The sequence below is a fragment of the Protopterus annectens genome, chromosome 3.part0, assembly GCF_019279795.1.
Source record: "Protopterus annectens isolate FY-2018-M chromosome 3.part0, PAN1.0, whole genome shotgun sequence".
NCBI lineage: Eukaryota > Metazoa > Chordata > Ceratodontiformes > Protopteridae > Protopterus > Protopterus annectens.
Window position 1 is genome coordinate 670,581,344 of NC_056731.1, and position 12,280 is coordinate 670,593,623.

The following is a 12,280-nucleotide window of genomic DNA, read 5'->3' on the forward strand; positions in this document are numbered from 1 at the left end:
ACATTATAATAGAATCCTCCAATTAAATTCAGAATTCATGCCCTTAGGGCTTAAAGTGTCAAACTTTAAACTATATTATGCTTCCTTATATAATAATTTATTCTTTAAACAAGAATCAAGCGGAAAACATCGAACTTTTCTAACACCGTACCCTGCAAATGCATCGGATTACTCTGATGTACAGCCTGAAAATGCAAAGCCACTGAACTAGACTCTTTAACATTAATAATGTCCCTCACATGTTCTAACAATTGCACTTTAAAAGCTCTTTTTGCTTGTCCAATATAATACTTCTCGCATGAACATTTTAGGGCATAAATAATCCCTTGAGTATTACATTTAAAACTGTTGTTTACCTGAAATGTTACTCCATTTATAAACTGAAAGCTGTTAACCACATATTTACATGCCTTACACTTACCACAAACCTGAGTACCCAAACATAAAATATTAGATGGTAAATCTAGCACAGGCGTAATAAATTTACCTCCCACTAATATATTCTTTAAACTCCTACCCACCTTATAAGAGGTTTTTAAATATTTAGGAAGCCAAGGACATACTTACTTCTTTTTTACTTTGTAAAAAATGCCAATGATGTTTCACTATATTAATCAAATTTCACTAAATGGACTATAGGTTGTGGTAAAATAAATGTCCACAGCATTGCCTCCAAATCTGACACTAGATATAAAAGGTTTGGACATATTACCTCTTTCATTTATTTTAGAAACTGCTTTCAATATAGTCGATTCACTATATCCCCTTCTATAAAACATATTACAAGTCTTATATATCTTTTCTTTTAATTCAGAATCCACATTACATAATCTATGTACTCGAATAAGTTCACCATATGGCAAAGCATCTACTGTATGGGGGGATGACAACTAGTAGCTTTCAAATAATAGTTGTCACCTTCAATTGCATTTTCAGGCTGTACATCAGAGTAATCCGATGCATTTGCAGGGTACGGTGTTAGAAAAGTTAGATTTTTTTCCCCTTGATTCTTATTTAAAGAATAAATTATTATATAAAGAAGCTTTATATATTTTAAAGTTTGACACTTTAAGCCCTAAGGGCATGAATTCTGAATTTAATTGGAGGATTCTATTATAATGTATTGTTACTTTAACTAAAGAAGATTTGTGTTTAAGTGGTTTGGTTTATCTAATTTATGTTATTATTGTTTTATTGAACTAATTAATATGAGCATATAAGCATGTGATTTGGGTTTGTCATTTATCTTCCTTGAAGGCTTTGTGACGAGACGTCAGAAGTGAATAAATTAGTTGGATTGTGCTGGCTGGTCATTTTATTTATAGAGATGTGGCTAGTTTGGACATGATGTTTGCTTTGGAGGATTTCACTAGTGCACTTATTTGTTTGTTCAGGCTAAGGAGAGACTGCTTCCAATTAGGCACCTGCTCCTTCTTGGTACTGGACAGCAATCTTTGCCTTTTTTATATAGTTTATTTATTGCAGACGTCCACCAGACAGGTTTACTCTTCCTTGAGAAGGATGATTTTGTCCTGTTGGGTATTTCTAACTCCATGCAGCTATATACATGCTTGTATAACATTTTGGTGCTATACGAGCATAGAGAAAAATACTTATTATTAGTGTTATTACTAATATTACTATTACTGTTAATGCCATTGTGTATACCATTGAGTTTTGCTTGTATAGTTGCATTTTTACTATGTATTGATTGCATTTATTAAGTCTGCCTTCATGTGTTGCTGTGTGCTAACCTTGCTATTCACCTGATATATGAGTCTGTATATAGTATGAACAGTAAAAAGTAGAGTGCATGAAGACATGCAATTTAAAATATTAGCTGTCCTAGTTAAGGGGCCTTTGGGCTACTCCCACTCCTAGTATCTGTTTTCAGCAAAAGGATTGCAGATCCCATGGCATTACTGATCAAGAATGAACTTCAAAGATGCACAGTGTTCATCTTTCTGGAATTAACATATAAAAAGCTCCAGCAGTCTAATAAAAATCATAGGATGTAGAGAAACAATGTTTACAAAATATAATTTATATATATATATATATATATATATATATATATAGGAGCCCTACAGAATCCTGAAAGACCAAAACCCTGAAGACCAAAATCCTGAGATCAAAATCTCAAAAGTTCAAAATACTGAAAATTAAAAATACTGAAAACTCAAAATACTGAAAATACACAGGATACCAATACTTAGTATAGTCCAGCACAACTACATACAAAAACATATTACATTTCAACTATATACAGGGGGCCAAGTCCCCTTGCACCCCCACACCCCCTGCTACTTAAATATATCAACTCCGAGATTGTACTTCACTACACTGGTAGATCATATCCTAGCAGGAGCAGGAGATTATGCCCTTGCTTACCTGGATGATATTGCCATCTACAGCCATTCCTGACAAGAGCACATTTAGCATTTCATGGAGGTCCAGCGCAGACTGCAAAGGGTAGTGTTGACCATTAAGTGCAGTAAGTGTCAAGTGGGTATGGCAGAGGTCTCCTACCTGGGACATAGAGTGGGGAGTGGTAAGATCAGTCCAGAATCTGTCAAAGTAGAAGCTATTCAAGCATGGCCAGCCCCTGTTACCAAAACACAGGTGAGTGCATTCTTGGTGACAGCAGGGTAAAAGTTTGTTACCAATTATAGTACAATAGGTGCTCCCCTTACATATCTGACAAGGAAAAAGAGGCCAGATAAATAAATAGATATTTAGTATGTTCATGTTCTTTTATTGTTTATTATTAAATATATTTAACCTTTTCACCGTGACTTATTCTTTAGAGAATATTTTAACCTTTGCGAGTACTCATATCTATTTCGTGACTCTGTGGCCACTCCTGAAAGCCTTATTGTATTGGTCAAAACACTACCATTTGCACTAAAATTAATTTCACTCAGTATAATTGGGCACCCTTGTAGGAGCCTTAGACTAATTGGCTTTGGAGTATCTAGTGGCAGTAACTACCTTATAGTGTGGGCAGAATGGGGCATAGCTAGTAAATTTGTGTAATTCTTTTACAGGTGTGTGTGGTGTGTGTGTGTGTATGAAAATCAAATCTCAAAGACAGTGTTTGTCAGCTGTTTGGAGCATAGACACGAAGCACTGGTTTCACAGAAATGATGCTGAAGGACTTGGCTTGGACACTCAGCTGAGGACTCAGCTCTATAGCTGTGCCAGTGGGGAGACTTGCTGAGGATTTGGAGGGAAACAGAGAGAGAAATCCAGACCCTGACCTGTATGTGTTCCCTGTGCACTCTTAAGGGAAATTGTGTTTGATGCAGAGAACTGCATTGGGAAATACTGTGTGTATCTATTTTATCCAAGTGAATGTGCCTCTCCAGTATCAGTGGTGACGATTCAGGCTACTTGATTACTGGTCTAGAGAGTGGACGTCACAACTTGCATTAGCAGTAGACATATCAGTTATTCAATAACTGAGTTCTTATCTTCTCTGCTATAAATTGCATAAAGCTAGAAAAGCATTGCAAGTAGTTGCAAAAACTTAAGTATCAGTGAGTAAAAATAAAAACAAGTAGGAGCTAAAGCATTCATTTCAAAGGAAAAACTGCAAGATACTTCTGGCTTCTTCATCTTACAGGAAATGGTTTGCTATACATAAAAATTCCTCAGGCATATAAATATATTTATATTAGCAGTGGAAATATCTAACTATATTCATAATTATTAATATATAAATATATTCATACTAGTAGTGGAATATTTTGGTGGATATACACATGGGAATATGTAGACAAAGTTACTGTATGTTAGTCTATTAGTACAATATAAAACAGATGCTACTGATGAAAATTTGCTGTTTGCACTGTGCCAACAGACTGCTACATATGATTTCTTGTCAGTGGATAGAACTGTCACAAACACTGCAGAACTGCATGATCTGCAGTTCAAAAAGAGCCACAGAGTTGCCAGTTGCATTCTGACAATCAGGTTTAACTAAAGATCTGAGTTTCATATTTCGTGGTGAGGATGATAACTGCAGTGCTATAGCACATAATATATATCCCATCAGCCTAGCAGCATGTCAGAGACCCCCCCCCAAAAATAATGCAACAAAAGCCAACGACAGAAGTATACATCCTGATAAAAAGCCAATTTTATACATTAAAACTGAATTAGCATACACAAAGCAGTTCAAAGCTGCTAATAAAAAATATGAACCTGATCCCAAAAAAGCAGTTTTACAAATGACTCTCATCTCATGTTGATTGTTCCGTATATATGTTAATATCATTTCTGAATTGCAGTTTTCCTGTGTGCATACAGACCAGCCACATGCCTAGAGATTTCCCATATGGTTCAATGGGTATACTTCATTTGTCCAATGAACAAAATTTTTTAAGCCCAGATGGTCGAGATCACATAATCAACAATTTAGTTCACTGACCTATTTTGACCGAGGTTGCAGTATAGTGGGGATTGGAGAATATGCCCTTTTCCTCACTGTAGTGTGATCTTGGAGTTGGTATATATAATTAGCAGTGGGTGAAGGGGGCACAGCCCCGCACATGGTGGTGTAGAGGGGCTTTCCCCCTATAAAATCATAGTTTGCCATGTTTGTTGGTATTGTTTGACTTGTTTTAGTTGATTGATGAACTGAATTATCAATCATGTGGTCACAACCATATGGGTTTCAACTTTTTTTTTAGTCTATCAAGTAAACTAATTGTGGTTAATTAATGAGCAAAGATAATGCACAAGACATGTTTCTCAGATGTTATGACTTATACACTTCAGGGCTTAATTGAATCCACCCAGTGTTGATTAGTGATTTATTGTGCAACTGCTTGTTAAGAAAATATTTATTTTAATGTATATTTTATTTTAACCTGATTTTACTGTTATAATGAGGTACAACTGCAAGAGATAGTGAACAGAAGCTACTGCTTGCAATCGATTACAGTGTAATGGACATCCAGCATTTTAGTCTGACTGGAGCAACTGGTATGTCAGATCAGATTGACAGCTTTATGAATTGCTTCCTTTTTGTACAAGATTAGCTCAGTGTACTTAATTTAGTATTTAGTTGCATATTGTATGTGTGATTTCTTTGTACAATTTGTGTTGTTAGTAATTGTTTTAATTTTATTGAACTGTGTTCACTGATTTCAGTTATTCTTTTCTTCTTTTAAGAGTCTTGAATCCTTTGTAGCTGAGAATAGATTCATTAAGTGAGTATGCCATTTCTGATTTTCTAAAGCACAAGTTTCTTCTCCAGTGTATTAAATGCTAGATGTATATTTTGGCATGGCTTGGAAAAACTGTTGTTTCATATATTAATGAATGGACCGATGAAATAAATAATATTAGGCAAAGTTCAACTAAAAGACATTTAAGAAAGGAAGTGTCTACTGTCAGTAAATATCACCCAACCGCTATTAAACATGATGCTACCGGTGGCAACTTTGGAATTCAGGGTACAAGAATTTGGCAATATGAGGATTCAGTGCATTCAGAGCAGAAGAAAAAGAATCTCAAAACAAATAACTAGAAAGAAAAAAGAAACTGATTTATGTCTAAATGCAAGGAGAATATATACTAAAAAGGACACTGCTCTGTTGTATAACACATACATTACAGGGAATGGCAACATTATCAGAAAAAATTCAGTCTGAAGACAAGGGCAAGAAAAAGAAAGAAAGAAATCGCAACAGAACTTGGAAGGACTAGAGAACATTACTGTATCAAAAAAGAGGAGAATGATCGATGTTGACAACATGACCGAATGAAATAAGCAATGAAAACAGTGAGATTGATAAGACTAACATGGATAAGGATCATTCCTTTGTAACTATTGAGAAAGCAGACATTGTTGAATTAGAAGTGGCAGATTCTTCATATCTGGCCAGAAATTATATAGTAGCAATTGGAGATTCGGTTATTAACGGAACTATTACTCACATTTACAGAAAGCCAAACAAAGCACAGGAAAGTGAAAGAATTAGTAGTGATGGCCTGAGAACACTTCAGCATGAACTTACAGTACCATCATATTATTTCTTCATGAGATCACTTAAGTAATGGGAGATTACTCAAGATTGGAGATATGCACTTGTTAAACCTATCTTTAAGGGGAAGGGGAATAGGACAAACCCAGAGTCATATGGATCCGTAAGTTTACTTCCTTGTTGTGGAAAAATAGTGGAGAGTGTTATTCTGGTTAAATTATTGTCAGAACTGGAAAGATTGGGACTTCAAACCATATATAAACATGCATATGTTGAAAACAGATTTATAAGAACCTGTAACATGATTTTTTATGAGAATATAATAAATTGAAAACTGTGTTGTTATGTTATCTACATACATAAACTTAACTTCAGGCCTTTGATAGGGTCATACACAAAATACTAATGAATAAATTACAACCAATAGGCATTAATATAATCTTGATAAGAAGGGTAACTGCATGTCTTGCTAATAGAGCATGACAATTATCTTACAGCAATTGGCAACTGCACAGGTGAAAGTCTAGGTTCTAGTCAAGGTATCCCACAGGGCTCTGTCCAAGGTGTATACTTGTTTTGTTTGTATCTTTAGACCTATATTTTTAATTTGAGGTGTTCTACAGGCTGCATGTATATGACTTGAAAATGTGGAAACTGAATATATCTGTTATAGATAGGGCATATCTGCAAAGGAACTTGTCTAAATTGAGCATTTGGTTACAGGATAATAATATGCTGATAAATTTATAAGAAGCTAGGAATATGAGATTTTGGAGATATAGATTTAATAGAGCACACAGTGATTAAAACTGCATATTCATTTAAGGGCATAGTTATATAGTTAACTTCAGCTTTAAATTGTTCTAATCACATCAATAAATTGGTTAATGATAGTTATAACATTAGGCTTTATAAAGTCTAGAAAATTAAAACTGCTGAAATAGTTGTTTGTAAATTACATTACACCCAACCTGGAGAATGGAATAACAATAAGGAAAACATATAAGAAACGAAGCTTGAGTAAATTGGAAAGAGTACAGTAGAACTATACCAAGGACATCCATGGTTGTTAACTTTTACATTATTATGAAGATTAAAATAGCTGAACTTGTATAGTGTTTCATACAGATATTTAAAAGGAGACCTTAATTGGTTATATAGGGCATTTAGAGACAAACAACTAGCTCTAGGAATGTTTGGGGTTGTCAAAGAGTAGTATTGAATCATTGGACAACATATGTTGAAAATTACGTAGGAATGAAAGATGTGCTATTTGGTTCTCCAAGAAAGAAGCGGAGGCATGGAACTGACTTACCAAATTATGTTAAAGCAAAAAATAGTTTTGGCTAATTTGCAGTTGGCTGCAATATCTCTGATTCTGGCTTTGACCTCCGCATTCAGAGCTCTCTTCTCTTCAACCACACCACCTAGATAACTGAAGCTGTTAACCAATTCCACTATTTTCTCTTGCATCTCAATTTTCAACTTTGTGATTTCCAACATTTGCTGTAATGAACACTGTTTTGTATTTGTTTGATTGTAGTGTCTATTCCAGCTTTGTTGATCTGTGCCTATAACCTGTTTGCAAATGTAGTCTATCACCAATATTAATATGAGTGGGCATAAAGCTGAATAGTGATAATTGTGTTTGCACTTGTAAGATTTGGTCCTTGTATATGGCCTACACTTAGTCTACTTATGCTTTCAGGACTTTCAACTGTCACTGGATTGTCCAAATTGTCTTTTTTGAGGCCTTGCCATATATTTTCTCCAATTCTAAGAATGCCCAGATGGACTCTTTCCTCCTATTAAGCACCTGTCTTGCTGCAAATATGGAGCCATTTTAAATCCAAAGTCTCATTGTCCTTCTCACTTTTTACTTCATGCATTGTGATACAAGTTTCATATCTCTGCATTGCACACTAGCACTAGAGTTCTTATTCCACAGTCATCTGAAATATGTCTCTCTCTCTCTCTCTCTCTCTCTCTCTCTCTCTCTCTCTCTCTCTCTCACTCTATATCTCTTTTCATACTTTAATTAGTACCCTCTGAAGCAGAAGCATAGTTGGTTCAACTAGCTCCCTGTGCTGGCCACACAATTTGCACTCCACCCCCTCAGCTCTTCAAGTAAAGAACAAAAACAAAGATGTCTTCTGCTGTCTGCAAGAAACAGTACAGAACCCGGCCCTTAATCCACTACCACCCCCCCAACCACAGCTGTAAAGAGAAAACAAAAGAAAAGGTCTACTCCTAGCAAAACACACTCCTCAGCCCTCTTGCCCCAGAAGCCAATCAGGTCCCATTTTTGCACGGTGCACCCAACCTTCTTTTTTCTTTTAAATTATAGCAAACTGGTTGCTACAGCATTCAGGTTTTAGTTAAAAAAAAAGAAATATTTTAAACTGTAGCAAGCTGCCTGCTACAATGTAGCAAGCAGCTGTTACAGTTTGCACCACACAAGGAGTGGTACAGTGCTAAGGTTTACCACAATGCAATACCAGCTTTTAAAAGCCATATGCATTAAACAGATATCAGGTTCAGCTGATAGAACCCTCTAACACTTTGTACTCAGGGCACTGTAAAAATCTACTGCCAATCATTAGCGGACCAGAGTTCCGCTGTGGCGGCCCCTAATCGGGAAGAGCCAAAAGACGCAACAACAATGCATTAAACAGATATCAGGTTCAGCTGATAGCACCCTCTAACACTTTGTACTCAGGGAACTTGCCCAATTCATCTTGCTCTAGCTATCCTTCTGCTCTAGAAGCCATTTCTCCATTAAAGCACCCAGTATCTTGATTATGTCTATCATGACTTATACTGCGCTTGCTACTTTCCCTGACTTCATTTTCCTTAGTTCACTTTGTATTCTTCTATGGTGGATTCATCTTTCTATTTCATTGTAAGCTGTGCGTGGGGCAGTACAGCTTTTGTGGAGTTTTCTTCAAAATCTCTTTGAGGTTCTCCTCCTGTCTTCTCAGTGATCCTTTAGACTGGTAAGTAGATTGCTGCTGGCATCTCTAATATGCATGGCATCTGACAACTATCTTCTTTTCCTTTCTGTCTTTGCCTTATGACATCTGCTGTGTCTCTTTCTAGAAGATAGTTCAGAATCTTTGTTGTCTTGGTATTAGCTGTTGAGACTACTAGCTTAGCTTCTTTGTTAAACAACCAGTATTCCTTCTAAGCTTTGTCTGCTTTTCTACCTTACATTTCTTTGTGTAGTCCTTCTTTCTTTCTTTCTTTTTTTTTGATAACTTTTGGATTTCTGTATTCTACCACATACTTTCCATATGTCCCTTATTTCCAAACCTGGATCAGGTATATATTTTCATCTCCACACATGCTGTTTTGTGATGCTGTCATTCTTTTTCAACTCCATCCATTTCCTCATCTTCATTTGGTGATAGAGCCATGTCATCCTTTTTCAACTCCACCCATTTCCTCATCTTCATTTGGTGATAGAGCCATGTCATTCTTTTTCAACTCCACCCATTTCCTCATCTTCATTTGGTGATAGTGCCATACGTATTTATTTAGATTCTTAGGCTTTAACTTCAGTCAATGCCCAGGTCTTCTACCTATTCTCCCATAATGCTAGAGTCATCTTCTTATAGGTGATTACTGACACTAGTCATTTATGCTGGGTGGCAACCATTTCACAGGGATGTTTGCTTTCCTTTCTAGTAGGAAGTCTAGCAGAGTTGCATGTTGACCACTGTTTATTTATGTATTGACATTTGATTACCGGGAAAGTCCAACTAGGTAGAATCCCATTTTCAGTGGAGGCCCAGAGAGAAAAGCTCAAAATTAATACAAAACATTTTAAGAACAATAATTTTACAATCTTCAAAAATAAAACAAAAACATCTGCAGCTTAAATAATTGTAACATATTAGACATTATATAAAAACATTGGTTAAGAACTGACACAAGGTATATGACAATAATTTACTATTTGGAGAAAGTTTAGATAGTTTGTAGAGAAATCAAAGGTAAGTTAGTCTAATACAAATAGGAATTGCAATATGAAGTGAGGGAAAAACAGGTTTATGATACATTTAGAGAGAAAGTCAGGGAAGAGAATTAGACAGCAGTAAGGATGTAGCTGAAGAAGGGAGATTAAAGAGTTATAAGGAATGAAAAGGTACTTCATCACATTTAGAGATATAGTTTACCCTAGTTTTGTGGAAGAACAGAGTCAGAATTTATCTAGGAAGTCTTTAGGAGTGGTTTTGAAAGATGGGAGGGAAGGTATGCCAGGCCTTAACCTTACTGTTGCTATATGATCTTGAGATTGCCTCTCTTGGTGAACTATGTGTTGACCACCATTAAGCCATTTGCCATACAGAAGATTAGAATGGCCTCTCCTTCATTATTTCTCTTGCCCGTATTCATATCCTGTCCTGTCCTGTCCTGTTGTGTTCTGTATGTCCCTATATGAGTATTCAGGTCCCTGTTATTAAGATTTACTCATTTTGTCCCACTTTATCTAGGTGATCCAGCTACTGATGCCTGAAAGTGACCTTTTTCTCACTATTACACTGGAGTATGATTGCCATGAGTCTGTTACAGTGTGTGTGCATATATATATATATATATATATATATATATATAAACATTTTTTTTTGTTAAATATATTTACATGCACGCATACACACACACACACACACACACACACACACACACACACACACACACACACACACACACACTCTGTCTGATAAAAAATAAACTTTATTTAAGTTCTATAGTGCACTTTCCAAGGAGATAATAAACAGAAAAACAAAAAAAGAAAAAAACTATTTCACTGTTTTTCTAAACATAACAATGAACCTATTTGCAAAATAATTAATTCCTAAATATACTGTTTCAATGTTTTAATAACATACTATCCAGTTAATGTCCACATTTAGTCCACGAGGATTACATGTTAAATATCTCAAAATGAAATAACTCTTCTTACTATGTAAACATTGCTTAATGCCTATCTGTATAGTTTGTGAATGCTATAAAAGAATCATAAATTAAAATGTTTAGCCTAGTTGCATCTGAATAGGAATTCAAAAAGCATGCTAAACATTTTAGAGTTACATCTGGTGAAAATGCTTTAAGCATCTGTAGCACAGTAACAACTGATGTATTAGCAGGTGGCAGAGCAAAAACTGTATTGATGCAGAATGGCATGTCATCAGCAGAAAAGCCAGCACCAAAAGAACCAACTTCAAATGGACTAAGTCATTACACAGACGTCAGTTGACCTATATGCTCCACAAACTGGATCCTTCTCATGCCAGTAGCTACCAATGAATTTATAAGTCTTGCCACTCTAGCTGCAGAGACCTTCTAGAGACATATAGGAAACACATCGGATATATTTATTTATTTATTTTATTTTACATTTTTGACCGGGATAGTCCGACTGGATATATGTCCATTTTCCGCAGAGGCCCAGGGAGAAAAGCTCCACATACAAAACAGAGACAGTACATACATCACTGAGTGATAAACTCAGGCAGACATGTTTAGAAAAATATAGACAAAGAATACAGGCAGATATCAATATATACAATGTGCAGACTTACATCTGACTGGCAAAGACGTATCAGAAAATGTGAACATAGAATACAATCAGATCTCATAATTCACAATGCTTAGACATTCAAATGCTATGAGGCATAGATACTTGGCTAAATAGCAGGTTGGGTAGCAAGACATGTTTTAGTGAATTTGTTAGTCAGGTTTAGAACAAGAGCACAGCCAATGAGATGCGAGGTATTTTTTGAGTTCTCTTTTAAATAGGGGTAGTGAGGTTTCCTCGGTAACGGTAGTAGGGAGTTGATTCTAGATTTTACCGGTTGAGTTGGCAAATATAGCATCACCTGCAGAATTGTTGGATTTTTGGGTCAGTATCATTAGATGTTATGTAGTCCTATCTCACTGTAATTCTTGCTGGATGGGTTCAGAGCTGATATTCGGCTCCAATTCGGCCGATACTAAAGCTCGAGAGCTTTTACTGGCTTGAGGCTAGCCCTTATCCCATGGTGCCTCACGGCAAATCCCCAGATCTCGTTTGCCGCAAAAGCTTTGAGGTTATGCCTTACTGGCTCGTTGGCTAAGTAAAACTATTTTTGCTATATTTAGTCTTTTTATACTTTTTTCTAATATATATATATATATATATATATATATATATATATATATATATATATATATTTAGAAATCCTTAGACAGAGGGGTGATTGGAAAACCTCTAACCCTACTGAAGATGAACCAGTGTATCTTAA